This window comes from Pseudorca crassidens, chromosome 17 (assembly GCF_039906515.1).
Source record: "Pseudorca crassidens isolate mPseCra1 chromosome 17, mPseCra1.hap1, whole genome shotgun sequence".
NCBI lineage: Eukaryota > Metazoa > Chordata > Mammalia > Artiodactyla > Delphinidae > Pseudorca > Pseudorca crassidens.
The window spans coordinates 58,432,764-58,453,621 of record NC_090312.1 but is presented as its reverse complement, the minus strand read 5'-3'; the positions used below and the strand labels follow the sequence as shown (position 1 = coordinate 58,453,621).

Sequence of the window (20,858 nt, the reverse complement as noted above, 5' to 3'; positions counted from 1 at the left end):
TCATTTTGGTGGCACAATTTCAAACCAGAAGGAATTAGAGACATTCAGATACTGAACATTCAACACAAGCTATGATTTCAGCAGGGAGTCTTATTTGTCCTTTCTTCATTCTAACTCCATCAATTTCAAATTTCATTAACAGCAATGGGACACAAAAAGTTCCAACAGTGATGCTTTACAAAACCCTGCAAGTTTTGAATAATAGTGATCTTTGTCATCATTTTATTTCCAAGTGTATGTTTTTATATTGTTTTGCTGAGGAATGACTCAGTATTTCTCCCAGTGGGCATTGAAGAATTAAGTTTTAAAAGACAATGAGTATTCAGTTTCACTGTGTATAGCTGAAATAATCTGATTTAACTTGGTTAGGTGTAAAAATTGGGGTAAGACTAAGATAATTACCTAATTACCTTTTGAGAAGACTAAGATGAATTACCTAACCTTCTGAATCATCTGCTGAAATAATTAGATTTTCAAGAATAAGAAGTTATTATTTTCATGTAAATTAAAGGTGTTTTCAGAGTAGTTAGAACTAACACAGGAAGTTATACACACACACACCTGCCCACCACACCCATCCATACATGCATAAAGTGATGTTTTGTGTTTCAGTGTATATTGTCCATGAATTGTGTAAATGGCAAGCCGTATGATTTGTTCAGTAAAATTAGTATTTTAGAGTGGTAAGGGACAGAAGTAGGAACAAAGGAAACCAACGCAAGTTCCCAGCTTCGAAAAAGTAGGTGCGCTACAAGTGATTATCAGTGTAGACTCTTCAGTACTGCTAGATGGTGGTGGTTAGCTCCATGTATTAGGACTTGAATAATTACACAAACTACAGCTGGGTAAGTGGTCAGAAACATTTTCAACATTTGTGAAGGAGCAAAGTGGCAGAAGCCTGGCAGCAGGATGAGGGCAGTACCTTTTAGTCACTTCATGGGAATTAGGAGGTTAGGGTTGCTCTGGGGTCAGTAGGTTATCAGATTATTGGAGGTTATAAAACAAAGTCTCAGATTATCAGAGGTTACAGAAATGCCTTGTTTCAGAGAAAGGAGAGAAAAAGAGTCTTACTAATAAGATTATTATTTCTGGGTAAAATATCCTCAAAAAGTGCTACTACTGAAAAATTAAATTATTAGGCAAACACACCCTGGTCTGTGATGTTGAGAAGAGAGATTGAATAGAATAGAGTGCTACTCCTTTTCCTCATAATCCGTTTCTCTCATGCCACACACACACACACACACACACACAGAAACCCACTGATTTTGCATTGTGTTTAGTTTCTTTGTTTCTTTTCTTTTTTTTTGCGGTACACGGGCCTCTCACTGCTGTGGCCTCTCCCACTGCGGAGCACAGGCTCCAGACGCGCAGGCTCAGCGGCCATGGCTCACGGGCCCAGCCACTCCGCGGCATGTGGGATCTTCCCAGACGGGGGCACGAACCCGTGTCCCCGGCATCGGCAGGCGGACTCTCAACCACTGCGCCACCAGGGAAGCCCATGTTTAGTTTCTTAAAAGTCTCCCAGAATCTCTATTTCTACTGTCTTCTATTCCCCTGTTAAAGGAAACCTCTTCAATTCCCATTTATTCAGTTTATTACATGCCAGGAGCTGGGCTAAACACATTAATGTATTTAATATTATCTGGTTAAAAAATTTAGTGATAACAGGCATTGACACTATTTTTCTCTTCACCATGAAACATATCTGTGGGCAATATCCTAGGAGGGAGATGTTTAGAGATTTTTAGTGGAAATATTTAGTGGCATTTAATACCCCTCACTCTTTCTTTCCAACGAATGAAAAACAACAAAACTGTTCAAAACTTACTACTTCCTTATTATATTTCTATATTACATTTTTTGTGATTATAACTGCAACTGTCATAATCATAAAGGAGAGCAATGTAAGACCTCTGAAGCTCAAATTCAGGAAAAATGGAAAACAAATTTATAGTAATCATTCATATGTATATAGGGGAAACTTTTGACATCTTATTTAAGTGAACTTACTGGACACTAAAATCCAAAGTCCTTAGAAGACTACATTCTGAAATGTAGCCTGGCTACATTTCATTAAAAAATTATTAGACTTTCTGGGATGATGACTTCCCCATGAGAAGATGCCACTTGCAAAGGATTTCCTTCATCTCTCTGCAAGATAGAAGAGGAAACACAAGAAGTGCCTGATGCAGAGCCCCAATTCCTACTTCATGAATGTGAAATGCCTAGGATGCTATAAAATCACCACTGTCTTTAGCCATGCACGAGCAGCAGTTTTGTGTGTTGGCTGCTCTACTGTCCTCAGCCAGCCTGCAAGAGGAAAAGCAAGGCTTACAGGAGGATGCTTCTTCAGACAGAAGCAGCATTAAAAGTACCCTGAATCAAGATGAATGGGAAACCATACCATAAACACATTTTGAATACAAAAGCATCATTAAAGATGAGAAAAACTTTAGATTCTTCAGCAATTTGGAGAACTGTTCATAAAGGTAAACCCTTTGAAGATGTCTGCCTTAATGGACAATGTTCTTGAAAAAAAAGTAAAGTTGGTAAATTTTAATTCTGATGAATTCAGGAAGCACAGTGAGAATTCAGTGTTGTGGAAGGTGATAATGACACTGCATGCATCCAGCTTCTAAGACATTTAACAGCTCTGATTAGCAGTAGAATAGCCTGGCCAGAGCATTAAGTCGTCTGCATGAATTTTTAAAACATAAAAAACCGAAAAGAAAATAAAAACCAAGAAGTATTTAAAGTGCTTGGCAGCAACTGAAGTAATTTATATGTAAACCATGCTAGAGATTTCAAGATATAGAGGAAGAGAGAGAACAGTGGAGACATGGTGCCTCCTGGCTGCTAATGGAGGACGTCCAGTATCCACAACAACAAAAACTGTCCCTGGGCACATTTTTGTGAACATTTCTGATGGTTATCTACCACTAGGGAAAAAGGAAGACCAGGTATTTGCCTTCTGAGAACTCTGGCGGATGAGTGGCAGACATTGGGCTACACTCAGCCAATCATAAGCATCCTCCTGGTGTGTATTTAGTCTGGATGTATCATTAAAAAACAGGGATAGTTTAAAATCTATTCTGCAAGTGGCAGCAGCAACAGCACCCTCTTGGCTCCAATAGGGTAGTGGGCATGGGAGCAAAGGAGCCAAGAGCAGTTTAAAAACACAGTCTTTGTGAGGTCATCTTGAGTGTGGTTCTAACCACCAGGATTCCTTTGATTTCTGAACATTTTCAAGCCCGAATCACCCTCATGCCCTGTCATCCAGAATCTTGACTGCAGCCCACATACAATAGCCAGATACCACAGTGGATACAAATTGTCCCAGCTTCCACTGTGAGCCAGATCTCAACCATATGATTCTTTACCATTGTGAGATTCTTAAAGTTTATACCATAAATTTACTGTTTGCAGTCTGGAAGAGAGCACATAGTGATATTTAACAAATACCTCTTGAATGAAAGAGTGAAGTAGGCATTTTATGCATAATTCAGTGGAAGTTTGAGCCTCACAGATTCAAAGACCTAAAGCTATTTTATAGAATACACTAAAGCCGGTAACAGGAAGCTATACAGAGAATTACTTGAGCACAGGCAGGGGTGTTAATGGTGCAATGGTGGTATGCAAATATATGCCACATGCTTTACTAAAAACTCAATTCTAATGATTTTTTAAACATCTTTATTGGAGTATAATTGTTTTACTTTGTTGTGTTAGTTTCTGCTGTATAACAAAGTGAATCAGCTATATGTATACATATATCCCCATATCCCCTCCCTCTTGCCTCTCCCTCCCACCCTCCCTATCCCACCCCTCTAGATGGTCAGGAAGCACCGAGCTGATCTCCCTGTGCTATGCGGCTGCTTCCCACTAGCTATCTATTTTACATTTGGTAGTGCATATATGTCAATGCCACTCTTTGTAAGAACATTCAACTTAATTTGCTGAAGTAGATATAAATAATTTATAAAGATAATGTCACTCAACAAAGGACTGGAAATGTGTAAGAGTGAAATGTGAAGTCTTTGGCCAAAACATAGGCACTACTTTGTAATGGTCAATGTACCAGAATCCTGGCTGATTAAGCAATGTGACTGCCATCCATCAAGGCTTCAAAAAGACTAGTGATTTTCATTTTCTAATCTTGCAACCTGGTGGACTAAAACAAGTTGTCAGTGTACACCCTTTGAAGAGAAAATAATAAAATGTGAGAACGGTGAGTGAATATTTTTCCATGGTTTATTTAAAGAATTTAATAAAGCAATAAGATTATTAACTGAATGACGCTACCCACGTGGTGCTTTTAAAATAATGTTTAATACAGTAGTCTCTTTTTAGAACACATTACTTTGAGAATTTCTTGCTTGGAGAAATTCTGCGTGTTCTTAATTATCCTGAAACAAGTATAGTTAAAAATAGATTTTCACATAATAGTTTTACCTCCAAGGGAATGATATTTCATGTCTTTGTAGACATCTAAGAAGATATAATATATGTATATTTAAAATTCAATTGCATAGACACCAGCATCCTTCTAAGAACAATAGATGAGTTTGGGAGACTGGAGAATTGGCCTTCATAAAATCTCACTATGGTTGTGGCTGAGTTATTTATTTATAAAATGGGCAAAATGCATTAATCATAAATGATAGCTTTTTAGAATACAGAGCAGAGTCTAGAATTATGATTATCATGTGTTTCCCACAAGATCTAACTGATATGCCATGTTGAGATGGTAACTTCTGTCCTTGAGGCACTTCATTTGGCTCTTTTCACTGCTCTTTAGAAGAAAATAAAGCTCCTTACCCTGCTTTGAGTTTGCTGTAATATGGCCTGTGATAATTTGGCATCATAGTTTATTGCTTCAGGTAAACTCATAGCATGAAAATAGGAAACTATTTATTGAGTGCTCACCACATGAGGGATCAGATGTACTAGTTCTGGGTTTCTATTGTTTGCCCCTATACATTGAACTGCTGGTGGTCTGTGAACTTGCATTTCAAATTCAGTTTTGCCCTTGGAAACTGCCTGTTCTCTCAGTACCTATTCTGCTATCGATTGCTGCCTGTTTTCTCAGACTTAGCTCCATGTTCTGTGGATATGTCCCAAATCACTTTCTCATTTAGATCAGGCTTCAGTCTGGAATATGGAAATTTACATTTGATCAGTACATTATAAAAGAAACAAAATTCTAATTGCCTCCCTGGGAAATCTCACTGAAGGAGGTATCGGGAAGATACTTAACAATTTTTGTAATCCTCTGATGGATTAGTTAATGATGATTTACTTGTAATAATTATCGATAATAACAGTGGTGAGAAGGGTGATCAAATTAGGACTAAAGTGTTTTTCACTGGTTTAAAAACAGTGCTTTATGTCACTTTGACTGATTGTACAACTTTCATTCACATACAGGGAGGTCAAGAGTTGTTAGTGCGTACATTCAAGTGCTTGTCAATAAAAGAGTAATACCTCCCAGCATTCATACTACTCTGACAGTGTATTTATATATATTCCTGATATCAGCTTTAGTAATGAATACAACTTGAAATAAATTTAATGACAATTTAAAAACTTTCCACAGGTGCCAGCTTATTAATTAAAAGATTTTCATCTACAGTGTACTCTCCTTAAAGATATATGAAAATATGCCTTTAATTTGCTTTAACACTGGTTGATTAATGTTAGAAGGTTTACATTGAGAATTTTTATGAATGACCTGATTTCACAGCATGTTTAGTGAATTGTGTTTTATCCATTACTCCATCATATGATATGAAATTTTAGTGCTGGTAGTCTATATGTTTCTTAAAAGATTAGATGCTTAATTTTCTTTTTTTAATAAGAAGACGTTTATGTAGGTATGTATGTATTTATTTATTTGTTTGTTTATTTTTGTTTTGTAGGGTTTTTTTGGCCACATCTTGCAGCATGCGGGATCTTAGTTCCCAGCATGCGGGATCTTAGTTCCCTGACCAGGAACTAAGTCCCCTTCATTAGGAGCGCCGAGTCTTAACCACTGGACTGCCAGTGAAGTCCCAGATAATTTATTACTGTAGAAAGAATATGCACTTAGGTTAGAATTCTGGCTTTGCTTCATTTGATGTCGTGCAGGTTACTTAATTCCTCTAAAGCTTTGGTTTATTTATCTGCAAAGTGGGATGAATGATGTCTATTTCATAGACTTCCTCCCTCCTCACATCCAATCTGTTTTGAGCCCTGTAATTTCTTTCTGTAAAATACTTACGAAGCATAATATTTCTGAGACATAAACCGATGTATTTTCTTCCTTGGTAATCTCTAGTCCCTGGTTGCCCATAGGTTTACATCAAGAACCACCCCTGGTGGACCTTCACTGGAGAGTTATTTTCATGTTATGGAGAAGATAATCTTTACATCTGAGTTCACAGGACTGTGAGACTTCCTACCACTAAGAATGAGGACGAGATGATGTAAGATAAATTTAGATCACATGGGAAGAAAAATAGGAAAGCTTGTTCCTTTTGCTGCTTTAGAGTGCAAGTAAAGAGAAGCAAGCAGCCAAGTTACATGTATTTCCTGTTGAAAATCCTAGAAGTGGAGAGGGAAAGGCAGCAGGTGCTTGGGTCTTCCATCATAAACGTGGGAGAAGACTGCAGCTGCCTGGGGTAGACCAGCATCAATGGTGGCGACCCAAGCAAAGTAGGAAAGTGGTATCACAAAATGCTTAAGAGAAGAGAGGGTCAAAAGTAGCCATCCCAGATTTGCCTGGCAGGATGCAGAAGTTTCTACCTGCTTTGCGGTATATGGCACGATATATGCATTCAGCAGCAGTGTACTTGTATCAAGTCCCCCATGACTGAGCATGAGGTGTCCCCCTACAGAAGCTGAGGGCTGGGCAGCTTTGGAAGGAGCTGTTGGAGGACGTGGTTGATCTTAGAAGGTCCACCAATGCCACCAACTGAAGGTTAGGCCAAATCAACAAAAACAAACAAACAAAAATGCCCTCCCCCCGATTCTAACAGTCATATCAGGAACAGAGAAGCCAGGAAAACTCCCAGCGATCAGGTGGTAAAGGGAAATCACCAAAAAGAAAGAGAAAACCCAATGTACAGCCGTGAGCATGCCCCCTCTACTCTCAATGAGAGTGTTTAAGCATCCTTCTTCACTAAAGTCACATTCTCCTATAACATCTTACATAATTTTAAAGCTTTACTATTTATTCCTAAGTCTTTAATCCACAATGATTTGTTATATGTGTGTACCCATAGGAGGTGTAGTCAGGATCTAACTTTACCATTTTCCATGGAGATAACTTCTTGTTAAGGAACCATTTATTAGAAAGGTGTTTCTCTCCACATTGAATTGTAATACCACCACTTTCAAACAGTATTTCTCTCTCTAAATATCTATTTATCTATCTTATCATCTATCTACCTATCTATCTATCTATGGATTCCAATCTATTCCAGTGTTCTATTTGTCCACCCCTATATAACTCAATACACCATGTTTATTTATTTATTGCCATAGTTTTAAAATTAATCTTGGTATCTGGTAGGGAATGAGGCTTAACTTTGTTCTTTTCTTCAAAATTGAAAAATGTCACTTCTTGGCAGTTTTTTATAAATTTTAGGGTCAGTTTCTCTAATTCTGTGAGAAACTTTGCTAAGATTTTGATTGAAATTGGTGTAAATTTATAGTTAAATTCAGAGACAAAGGGCATATTTGCAATGAGTGTCCTCCATCCAACAACAAACAATCTCATGCTGTTTTTTTTCCTGGTCTGCTAAAGTCTCTCAGCAATATTTTGTGAATGTCCAAAGGACAGCTCACACCTATTTTGTTGGACATTTCTGGGTACGTTATTATTTTGTTGCTATTATAAAAGGGTGTTTTATCTCCCCACTTATTCTTTCAAATCAGCTATTTCTGGTATAAAGGCATGCTATTAATTTTGTAGACTGCTATAACACCCAGCACCTTTGCAGCAGTTTCCTTAGTCCTCAAACTTTACAAATACAGTTTTATCTTTTCCTTACCAGTTTTAATATTAATAGAAGTTTAGACAGATGGTTCTTTATTATATTCCTAATTTTATGTGAATATTTTAAAATGCTTCCATTAAGTATTGTTTACTTTTCATTTTTGATAGCTATTCTTTATCAACTTAAGGGGTTTAACTTTTTTTCTAAGCATATTTTTATTCAATAGACAATTTTTTTTCAGTGTTTTTTTTTTCCTTTTATTGAGATTGGTACATGGTTTTCCTTTTTTAACCTATTAAGTTAAATGTTACTTTAGTAGATATTCTTGTGTTGAATCATACTCTGGTGACAATATTACTTTATCCTCTTTTTATATTCCCATTTCAACAATTACCAATGTATTTCTTGGTATGATTATTTTTTTTTTTTACCTTGTTTCAGGTCCCCCATTTCTCAGTGTTTGACCTTGTCCTCATCCCCTTCCGCACTTAAAAATTTACATGTGCATCTCTTCTCTCAACACTCCTTCTTATCTTAAAGTAAAAGGTGTCCTTAACACTCACTCTTCCCCATTCTCTCTGTTTCACCATCTTTCCATCTTCTTCAGTTACTTATGCTATTTCATTTCTGATGTACAGCTTCATCTTTTCTACTACTTCCATATTCTCTGCTTCCAAAGGTGCTTATGCACCTGTTCCCTGCAATTCCTTCGATCTGCACTTATACCCGAGATGGTCTACCCTTTTCTTTATTTGACATCAGATTTTGTTTGTTTGTTTGTTCTTTTGTTTTGCCCCAGTGTGTGCCTTGTGGGATCTTAATTCCCTCATCAGGGATCGAACCTGGGCCCTCGGCAGTGAAAGCATGGAGTCCCAACTGCTGGACTGCCGGGGAATTCCCTGACATCAGATATATTGGAGGGATAGAAAAGGCTTGGTGCTCAGGACCTCAGCTCCCCCACCCCCCATTGTTCTCAAACTGCACTAAGTTTATCTGTGACCTAATTACTAAGTCAATTAACCTGTTTTCATCCTTCATTCAGTTGAATCTTCTTGATGCATCTAACATGGCCTGCTGTCTTTTTGATATAGCTGTCTTCATTAGTTTCTGTGACACTGTTTTTCTTTGATTTTCTTTCTATATACTTGATAATTATTGCTGTAACTTTTTTCCTTGCTGTCTCCCCTCTAAATATTAATGAATTTGTACATAGGAAAAAAACAAAAAGCATCTTTTGAAACATTAAAGGTCTGTTGATTACATAAGTTTCACTGATGATTGGAAATTCTGTCTAATGTGGTTTTTGAATGCCTCTACATTATAAATAAATTATATGGTCAAATTAATATCATCAAAAATTAATTTTTTTGCATTAGAGGTATTTTCTCTCTTTTGTCTCTGTAATGATTGAGCATATCATACATGAGAATGTCAAAAAGTGAACATCTGCTGGTTAAAATACTTACATTTGGGATGGGAATTAAATATATGTTCTTTTTCAACATTAAACCAGCTTAAGGATAAAAAATTATTGCAGTCAAGTTTTGTTTTGTTTTTTTTCCGAAATATGACTAACATATCTCTTTTGAAATAGTTATTTTTAAGGTTGTCTTTAATTTTTTCCCATGGTTTAACATTGCTAATTAAGCCTACAAAAATCTGTACATAATGCATACTGATGCATAAAGAAAATGCATCAGCTTACCAGATTGTTCTATGATGGCTTAGATTATCAAACATTTGCAAGTTAAATTCAATATTACTGTAAAAATTTAAAGAATTGGTGGAAATTAACATAATTTATCTGCTCTGTTAATGAATAACCAAAATTTTAAAGTTCTTCAAGCTATTTTATATGCTTATTAGGGTACTTTTAATTATTCATTTTTATTTAAAAATTAAATGACGTTAAGCATACAGTGTTTGATGAATATAAAAATATATACTATTGAATTATAAATCATTTTCCCTCTAGCTTCCAACTTGAAATGCCAATCATTTCACTGATCTTCATATTTCACGTAATGTAGAACCATTTATGGTCCCTGTGCTGCCATACGGAAAATAGCAATACTCGTCAACAATTTAAGCTTCATAAAGCCAAAAGGCGTTATTTCATTTGTGAGCTTCTTTTGTAATAAATACTGATCAACTCTCCTCTCTTATTTTTCTTTGTGACTTTACATGATGTTAGGCAGTTAGCACTCACCATGGAGGGTGTTTATTTGGTTTCTCCATGGCAGGAGACCACAAGCTCAGTGAGGGTGGCAGCAGGTCTTTCTTATTTGCCATTATATTCTCAGCACTTAACATAATGAATGGTTAGCATGAATGAATGCATTTATTTTCAAACTTTTGTTTCTATGCTTTTGAATATAATTATTAATTAAAAATGAGCCACCCCTATGTCTTTATCACTGCTTGGTCCCTAGGGCGTCAGAAGAATATTAAAACATGTTGCCTCCTGTCAAAGGCCTTCAGCATAACTGGAGATACAGATTAATGAATATGGATCAGTATAAGACATTATATAATTAAGATCCTACTTGAATTTCATAAAGTATAAATCATGTAGGTATTCATTATGAGGGCCTTCTACAGAGAACTAGGTCATGGAAGTGATAGCAGAATGAAGCATAAGAGAAGAAATATGTGCAAGAAACAGGGGAACTTTGGTTTTGGCATGAATGGAGCAAGACATTGAAGGCTTGCGGAAGGAAAAATCATAAAGCATTGGAGGGGCAAGAGGACCCAGGTCTCATTAAAAAAGAAAAGAGTGTTTGGAAATCGGGTAGTATTTGTATCTTGATAATAAAGGATTCTGAAAGGCAGGTAAAGTACTTTTTACCTTAGAGAGAAAAACATATACGGGTCTAATGAATATTTGTAGGGAAAGAATAAGCTGATGGTATATTGCAGTAACTAAGGTAAAATCATAACTCAGATAAACTGAAGTACAGTGTGAAATTCAGTGAGTGAAGACCTGGGATTTAGGTAGAGACAGCAGGAAGTAAAAGAAGAAAAAGATGGGGTGACTGACTTCAGATAAGTAAATGAAAAAGAGGTGAACCAAGCTGTCCAATTTGGGTAAAGAAATGCACTGGGCTTCTGTAGTTAGAGATAGGAAAATTGAGAGATAAAGGTGAAGTTTTGACACGTGAAATTTGAGATGGTAGCCAGATAGTTACATGGAAATGTCCCCCAAAATAACGAAACTACTTATGGGCTTCCCTGGTGGCGCAGTGGTTGAGAGTCCGCCTGCCGATGCAGGGGACACGGGTTCGTGCCCCGGTCTGGGAAGATCCCACATGCCGCGGAGCGGCTGGGCCCGTGAGCCATGGCCGCTGAGCCTGCGCGTCGGGAGCCTGTGCTCCGCAACGGGAGATGCCACAACAGTGAGAGGCCCATGTACCGCCGGGAAAAAAAAAAAAAAAAAAAGAAAGAAAAAAAGAAACTACTTAAACTATACTATACAAAATAATTTCCCAAGCCCACCTACCTGCATACATATTCACACTATTTTATTCTCTTTAATTGTGTCTGTTTCTTCTAGAACATTTTCATCTTATAAATTTTATTTAGTTTTCACTATCATTTTTTTTAATTTATTTTATAAATGGGTAAGTGCTTTCAGTAGGCTACTGCAGTTATCAAGAAGAGTGAAATGTTGTACAATCATTCTAAATACAAAATTGCTTATTTGAGAAAGATATAAAGTTTCCCTTCCTTTAAAATGGAGATGATAATTCTTGCCCTACCTAGCTCACAGAGTTGTAAAGATCATCAGAGATGATGGGCATGAAAGCACTTTGAAAACTAAAATCCTTTACAAATGCAAGCTCTCATAATTATGATTATACAGTGCCCTCTATATGAACCTGAAACAATTTTCAATTTTCATCTATCATGTCACTCTTCTAATTCCTGTAGAGTATGTCCCACAGATTTTTATCATAGGACCATATTTTAATCAACGACAAATGCATTTTCATGAAAGCATAATATTGTTTCTATAATAAATATTCTTTGAACTCTGGATGAAGACTAATATGCATTTCAAGGACCATTATACTTCTGAGAGTTTTTTCCTATCTCTTTCATTCTATAACTTCATCTTTTCCCATTCTGTGCATTTTAATTCTAGGATAAGCACTACCCATGGGCTCTACCTGCTTGTACCAGTCTGTCCTAGGAATCAAACCAGACATTGAAGGTCTTGTAAGAACGTGGCACCGTCAGCCTCATCATTTAGAGCAGCTTGGAACTGGGGCTTGGTAACGACCAGACCCAAAAGCTGTTGTGTCAAAGAAAGTTCTAATTTTTCTTAACTCTCCTCCAACTCTCTATCAAATTAGTACTGAGACAATGCTTATAGTGTTTGTTTTGCCCATTGACATAATGATGACAACAAGAGTGGCATAATCCCTTGGGTAAACACGGGTTTTATGATTATCATCTCTTTCTGCCCCCCAAATCCAGAAAAGTAAAGCAAATAGTTCAAATTCTCTAGATGTACAGTATATATTAGAGCATTTTACATGCATATGAATAATCAAATGCTCCATTGACATATGTTAATATTGCCATTTTTGGAAAAAATTGAGTCAATTTAGTTGTTACAATACTGGGCTAATTTTATGTTCCAAACCTCTTAAAAGATAAAAAAAAAAGCATTGCTGGTTGGAATACTAAATGCAAGAAGTTAAATTTAATCAATTTCTAAGAGACATATAAATGGATTTTTGGATAAGACAAATTTCAGATATGTACTGTTATTTTTAAAGAAATCCTTAAAAACCATCTAATCATGTGAGAAAAGTTACAATAAAAATGAAACTTCGGTATTATTCTTACTTCATCTAAAGATCATTTTAGAATGAAAATGACAGGGACTGTGATTCCCCTGCATCTACTCTCAGTCCTCAATTCTGAAGGGCTTCTTCCTAGGTCTTGGGAGGAATAGCCCCATTGTTCTGGATCATTGCATAACTTGTATTTTTATTCCTTGACACCTCTTCCCTAGAATCTTTTACAGGCCCTCTTCTCAAGGCTGACTCTCTTTGTATCAGAACCTGATGAAACTGGTCCTAGGTTTATGAAGCCCCTTGGCCTCTGCATTGTGGCTTTCCCAGCTGCACCTAGGAAAGGTGCCAGAGGTGTCAGGGCCAGCTTTTGGTTTTAGATCAATCTCAGACATCCCACACACTGCACCTGGTAAGCTGGTCTGTGGCTGGCCCTGAGCTTGACCATTCACCCTTCTGATCTAAGTCTGTTAGCCAGTTTCACCACACTTCTAGGAGGCTGTAGTGAGGAGCTGATTGTAGGAAAAACTGCCATATTCTTCCCACTATATCATTCTGCTGCCTCATAAGATGCCCTCATTATATTTCACCCTGATAACTTTAACTGTCTCTCCCTCTCTCTCTCTTTTCATGGCACTTATACAGAGAAATGCAAACATCCACTTAGGGAAGAGGGCATCCTGTCAGAGTTGGGGTTTCTTTGATACTTGGATTAGGTCACCAAGTCACTGCAGATTTATGGAGGAAGGAGAAGCACTGCACTTGAGAATTTGCTATAATTGCCACAAGCTCCAAACCTGTAATTACTATTGCCACTCTGAGAACTTCAAGTGAAGCCTCCATAGTTAGCTTTTGCCCTTAGCTGTCCTGAATTTCCTGCCATATTTTTCTATGTTTGCCTTTGTTAGAATGTATAGTGGAAGCAGAAATTTAAAGAATCCAGCTGAATGTTTTTAGACTAGTACAAATAATGAGTTTTTAGAAATTTGTTTGATGCATAACACGTATCAACATGCAGAGGAGAAATTTAATTACTGGTAATATAATTAACTGTTCATTTTAAGAAAAATTGGAGAGAGTTGACTAGTATTTTCAGTGTTCGTGCTCATAATATAAGACTTATGTAGCATTTTGTAATTCAGCATTTCAGTATAGTCCCATGAAGTAGGTGTTATCTTTACTCCATTTAAAGAGAAGGACATTAACAGGCTTTACAGATGAGGGATACTAAGAGGTCAGAGAACTCACAGATTGGCCTGATTCAGCAACTAGGGGCTCTCAGACTGCAATACCATACTTCTGGGTTCTGTGTAGAGATCCCTACATGGCAGTGACCACTACCTTACTTAAATTCATCCCTTAGTTCCACACTGTCTTCAGGGTAAACGACCAAGGAGGGTTACAGGTATTTCATTATATCACTCCATCCTGCAGCTCTGTTCTCCTCTTGCTACGTCCCTTCCTGTACCTTGGTCATCCTCGACCTCTTGTAGAGCCCATCATTTGGAAATGTCATCCCTCTTTTTAACCTGGATAACTGACTCTTATTTTAGGGACAAGATCCTTTGGGAAAACCTAAGTGTGGTCTGAGTTGGCCTCTGATGCCACCTTGTACAATCTCTATTTGAGCCATTAGCACCGTTAATGTACTACTCTGCTTCCCTTAGATTTAGCTTCTCAGGGTAATGACTGCCTCTTTCACTTTTGTTTCTTCTTTCTTTTCATCTATAAAATAAATAGAACAATAGCTACCTTGTAGATTTATTGGGAGGATTAGAGGTAACGTATGTAAGTAAAGTAACTAACAGTGCCAGAGACATGGGAATAAAACTAACAGTAACTCATATTTATTAAACTCATTTTCTGTGTGTCAGGTACTATGGAAGGCATTTAATGTGTATTATCTATAATCCTTATGTAATGATTTTATTCAGTGGTCTGAACTCAAAGCCAATATAAGCAGAAAGCACTTTTACTTTTTGTCTTCAACTGTGTTATCACATCTTTGACCCTGTGATTTGATACATGTAAGGCAGAGGCCATAATTTTTGAGACCGTTGGTTATAAACACAGTTTAATTTCAACAACTGAAATTTATTTTCAGTTATTAAAATTTTCAAGCTGTCCTAAATTCAAATAAAATTCAAAATGTCTCCCATCCCCTCAGTTCAGGCCTGCCACTAGCTCTAGCCCTGCATTTTAGAATAATTTGTGAATTGACTGGGATTTTTCTAGTCTCTCTCAGTAATAGATATCTCCGTTACTGGCAGGAGCTGTCTGCTTTGTGGGGTATACTGGTAGGCTCTTTAGAACCCTGCTATCTCCCCCATACCACCACTATTTTGGACCTCGGCTCTCTGATAATGGACGTTTGCATTTTACCTATCACCCAGCTCCAGCACACAGTAACCAATCCAATAACCTCCTTCTCTTACTTTGGCAGGAAATACTTTTCTGTAGGATCCTATAAGGATAGCAAAATACTTTCAGTGGGATGCACCGAGCCTATAGGAGATGCAGGCATTCTTGTCCTGACAAGTAATGGAATGTAGGTCTGCTTGTCTGCTGTCTTCCAGCCAGCATTCTGCTTTCTGAATTCTCTAGGAGGGAAAGGGTCAGTCATTTCGATGCTCAAATGCTTCCCCAAAATCCAGGGGCCACAAGCCAGCTGTTCCAAAATCTTCTCATCACAGTGGTCATGCAGAAATTTGTCTGCACACTTCTGCTCAGCAAGCCTGTGGTCAGAATTGAGGCACTGGTCTGATCTGCCCCACCCACTACTTTTAAATCCCTTGGAGCTGGTCCCCTAGGATAAGTGTGTGGAGTGTGTGTGCAGGGCAGGAGATAAGCTGAAACCGCTCCTTTGGATAACATCTCATTGCCTTGACGACTTTCTCTCACGATGCACTCCAAATTCTGCATTTGATGATCCAGATTAAGGGCTAGGTTTGTAGCCAGTTTTGCTGCTTGTTAGGAAACCCTAGGAGAGGTGCCTAGCAGCTACTCTTTAGAGTCCTTTCTCTTATCGTTCTCTCTCTTTTTTTTTTAACATCTTTATTGGAGTATAATTGCTTTACAATGGTGTGTTAGTGTCTGCTTTATAACAAAGTGAATCAGTTATACATATACATATGTTCCCATATCTCTTCCTCTTATCCTTCTCAATTGAGGCTTTAGCTGAAATGTTTGAAGTAACAGAAAAACCCTGCTTCACATCTTGTAATATATAAAGCACTCATTTACATCTGAAGAAACTGTCTCTAGGAGTTATGTTATTTTTCCTATGGCCACTAAACTTATTTAGTGAAAGTCAAAACTCAATTTGCATCTAGGTTAGTGTGATCCCAAACAGACGGTTCTGTTCACTGTACTGTTTACCTCTGAATGCGATCGTTCAACTGTAAGTGGTTACCAAAGGGCATCTACAAGTTGAGACAGACATTAGTGGCACTCTTTGGGATTTATTTAGATACTTACCACGTAAAATGGAGCTTTGATGCTGTAGGCATATCAAGGCTTTTCTAACTTAATTGACTCCTGCATTTGTGCTGGTAACTATTAGTCATTTTCCCCCAGTAAGTGAGGAAACATTTGATATAACAAATGTGGCACCCTGCTCATTGTGAGAATTCAGTAAATATTTGTTAAAATGAAAGACTGCAGGAATTCAAAGTCCCCGACGCATCTACTAATACTGTAGAGTTTTGTGACTGCTTTCATTATGCAGGTCTCACTGTTGTTTATCCATCCATCAACACTTACATTCAAGGAAATGTCTTTAGCATTTTTATTAGATGACTGCATGTCTCTTTACTTGCAACTTCGAGAAAGACCAGGCATTCAAAAGCAGCCTGATTGTGTCAGTGTTGAAACTTTAATCAGCAAGAACCAATTTCACAGAGCCAAGTTGTAGCAAAATCCAGAGAATTCTAACTCTAAATGTAAAATCCTTTCCTGTTTCCCTATAGCCTCAACCTTCTTTTAGCTGTTAAATTAAAAAAATGCTTATAAATGGCCACTGCAGAATAGCTTAGTACAGTACAATAGGTATTCTCATTTTTCTCTCAATGTTCAGAGGGAAAAATTCTGGATAAATTCTGGGGATCTTTGAGGAATTTTAGAAACTGTCTTCTTGATCAGATCAATTTATTAAAGATCAGTTAGTAAAAATTCCATTGGAAATATTTAGTCTTTTTCTTATAGATAATATTATTTATTTGTAAAGAGAATCTATTGAAGAGATTTACATATAAAATTATGAATGAAAACAAAAATATTAAATTCAGCTACAGCTGACTTATATATATGGTCTTGTACCTTTACACCTAGTGCATTTGAAATATACACTGAGCATTTAAAAACATCTCTGTGTATGAGATTCTAGAAAATGTAAAACTATAATGAGAGAAAGTTGATCAGTAAATAGTTGCCTGAAGGAGTTAGGAAAGAGGCCTGATTGCAAAGGGGCACATTAGTTGGAAATGCTTTACATCTTGTTTGTGGTGGTAGTTACATGAATATTTCTAGCTTCGAAAATTTATCAAATGGCATACTTATAATGGGTGAATCTTTTGTATCTACATTATATTTCAATAAACTTGGGGGAGTGGAGGAGAAAAAAATCTTTGTTATTGAGTTTAGGCTATTTTACTTGTAATATCTTTTATTCTGATAAAGTGGATAGGACCATGGTGAAGAGTTTATTTTAATTATGTTTTACATGAAATAATAATAGAATCTCAAGTTTCAAATTATCTTAAAGATCAATTAGTTTAATCCTTTCTTCTTTCATTAGCTTTCCACTTAGTTGGTATCCATGGCTGCTTTCTGTGTTTTAGGAACTGAGTTAGTTGCTGGATACATGAAATCTAATAAGGTATAGTCCCTGCCTCAGGAATGTGTATTAGTTATCTACTGCTGTGTAACAGATTAACCCTCAGCATTTAGTGGCTTTAAACAACACACATTTATCATCTCACAGTTTCTGTGAATCAGAAATCTAGGCCCTGCTTATCTGAGAGAGATTTCTATTTCAGGCTGACTTACGAGGCTGCAGTCAAGATGCCAGCCGGGCCTGGGACCTCTCATCTGAAAGCTCAACTGGTAAAGGATCTGCTTTTAAACTCACTAATGTGTATGTTGGCAGAGTTCAGTATCTTGAGTGCCGTTGCACCTAGGGCCTCAGTTCCTTGCTGGCTGCTGACTGGAAGCTGTTCTCAGTTACTTGGCTAGTGACTTAGTCCAATATGACCCCTTCATTAAAGAGCACAGACAGAGAAGGCAATAGAGAGAATCAGCTAGGAAACTGAAGTCACAATTTTTATAACCCAGTCACAGAATGACAACCCCTCAACACTGCTATATAATCTTGGTTAGAAACAAATACTCAAGAGAAAGGCATTAACAAAGATATCAATACCAGGAAGCAGGGATCTTTGGAAGGCATCTTAAAAGCTGCTTACCACAGGAAGCCTACTTGATTCAGCTAACTACCCAGGCTTAATCCCTGAAGAAGCCATCTGACAAGTGCTTTAATTCTTTTCATATTAAGAATAGTGCATAAGAGTGGGGGCTTTATAATCAGACTCTTTTTGTTTAACTTCTAGTTCTACCACTTACTAACCATACGTCTGGGAATTTATTAGACTCTTTAAGCATCAGTTCCCTAATACATGACAAAATTGCCTTGAAAATTAAACACAATAATGTATGTAAAGCTTTGAGCATGGTAGCCAGCAAATAGTAAGCGTTCAATGAATATTAATTATTTTTTATTTTTATCTGCGTACAAATCTTATTCCTGACCTGAAACCTATCTCTCTGAAACTTCTTCCTGTTGGACTAAGTTGAAAAACTTGGGACTTACTAATCAAGTCAGATTCACTATCAAACGCTAGCCCTGCCTTTAGTTTGTTGCCTCCATTTTTCCCCCTCCCCTACACATTCCAGGCCTCTCTGTTTCTACAAATGTTCCTGGTATAGCATGATTTCAAGCCTGCAAGTCACTCTCTTCTTAACATTCCTGTTAGATTATTAGTCGATCTGTAAGTTGTTACACAAAACTGAAAAAAATTTTCAGGTATATTATTTATTTATTTATTTACTTATATAATTTTTGGCTGCATTGGCTCTTCATTGCTGCGTGCAGGCTTTCTCTAGTTGTGGCGAGTGGGGGCTACTCTTCCTTGCAGTGCGCAGACTTCTCATTGTGGTGGCTTCTTTTGTTGCGGAGCACGGGCTCTAGGCACGCAGCTTTCAGTAGTTGTGGTGCACGGGCTTAGTTGCTCCGTGGCATGCGGGATCTTCCTGGACCAGGGCTCGAACCTGTGTCCCTTGCATTGGCAGGTGGATTCTAAACCACTGCGCCACCAGGGAAGTCCCTTCAGGTATTGTTAATCCATGCAAAACAAATAATTATTTATGAAAGAAAGAAAGAGAGAACAGGAGGAAAAAAGGAAGGAAGGATTATTATTAATGACATGGATAGCCTATAATTATAGAATAATTTTAAGTAATTAGTTTTTTGAACATTTTTATTGGAGTATAATTGCTTTACAATGGTGTGTTAGTTTCTGCTTTACAACAAAGTGAATCAGTTATACATATACATATATCCCCATATCTCTTCCCTCTTGTGTCTCCCTCCCTCCCACCCTCCCTATCCTACCCTTCTAGCTGGTCACAAAACACCGAGCTGATCTCCCTGTGCTATGTGACTGCTTGCCACTAGCTATCTATTTTACATTTGGTAGTGTATATATGGACATATATACACTACCACTCTTTCACTTTGTCCCAGCTTACCCTTCCCCATCCCTGTGTCCTCAAGTCCCTTCTCTAGTAGGTCTACATCTTTATTCCCGACTGGCACCTAGGTTCTTCATGACCTTTTTTTTTTTTTTTTTAAGATTCCATATGTATGTGTTAGCATATGGTATTTGTTTTTCTCTTTCTGACTTACTTCACTCTGTGTGATGGACTCTGGGTCCATCCACCTCACTACAAATAACTCAATTTCGTTTCTTTTTATGGCTGAGTAATATTCCATTGTATATATGTGCCACATCTTCTCTACCCATTTATCTGTTGATGGACACTTAGGTAGCTTCCATGTCCTGGCTATTCTAAATAGAGCTGCAATGAACATTGTGGTACATGACTCTGTTTGAATTATGGTTTTCTCAGGGTGTATGCTGAGTAGTGGGATTGCTGGGTTGTATGGTAGTTCTATTTTTAGTTTTTTAAGGAACCTCCATACTGTTCTCCATAGTGGCTGTATCAATTTACATTCCCACAAACAGTGTATGAGGGTTCCCCTTTCTCCCCACCCTCTCCAGCATTTATTGTTTGTAGATATTTTGATGATGGCCAATCTGACAGGTGTGAGACAATATTGCATTGTAGCTTTGACTTGCATTTCTCTAATGATTAATGATGTTGAGCATTCTTTCATGTGTTTGTTGGCAATCTCTATATCTTCTTTGAAGAAATGTCTGTTTACATCTTCTTCCCATTTTTGGATAGGTTGTGTGTTTTTCTTGATATTGAGCTGCATGAGCTGCTTCTATATTTTGGAGATTAATCCTTTGTCAGTTGCTTCCTTTGCAAATATTTTCTCCCATTCTAAGGGTTATCTTTTCATCTTGTTTATGGTTTCCTTTGTTGTGCAAAAGCTTTTAAGTTTCATTAGGTCCCATTTGTTTATTTCTATTTCTCTAGGAGGTGGGTCAAAAAGGATCTTGCTGTGACTTATGTCATAGAGTGTTGTGCCTATGTTTTCCTCTAAGAGTTTGATAGTGTCTGGCCTTACATTTAGGTCTTTAATCCATTTTGAGTTTATTTTTGTGTATGGTGTTAGGGAGTGTTCTAATTTAATGCTTTTACATTTCCCAGCACCACTTATTGAAGAGGCTGTCTTTTATCCATTGTATATTCTTGACTCCTTTATCAGAGATATGGTGACCATATGTGTGTGGTTTGATCTCTGGGCTTTCTATCCTGTTCCATTGATCTATATTTCTGTTTTTGTGCCAATACCATACTGTATTGATTACTGTAGCTTTGTAGTATCGTC

At 37.3% G+C, this 20,858-nt stretch overlaps 1 protein-coding gene and 1 pseudogene across 5 annotated transcripts in view; both read left to right on the top strand.

Moving 5' to 3' along the window:
• Positions 1-20,858, top strand: part of RALYL (RALY RNA binding protein like) — an 822,874-nt gene that overhangs the window by 170,436 nt on the left and 631,580 nt on the right. The window lies entirely within an intron of this gene.
• On the top strand, positions 2,124-2,372 carry LOC137210755 (small ribosomal subunit protein eS27-like; annotated as a pseudogene).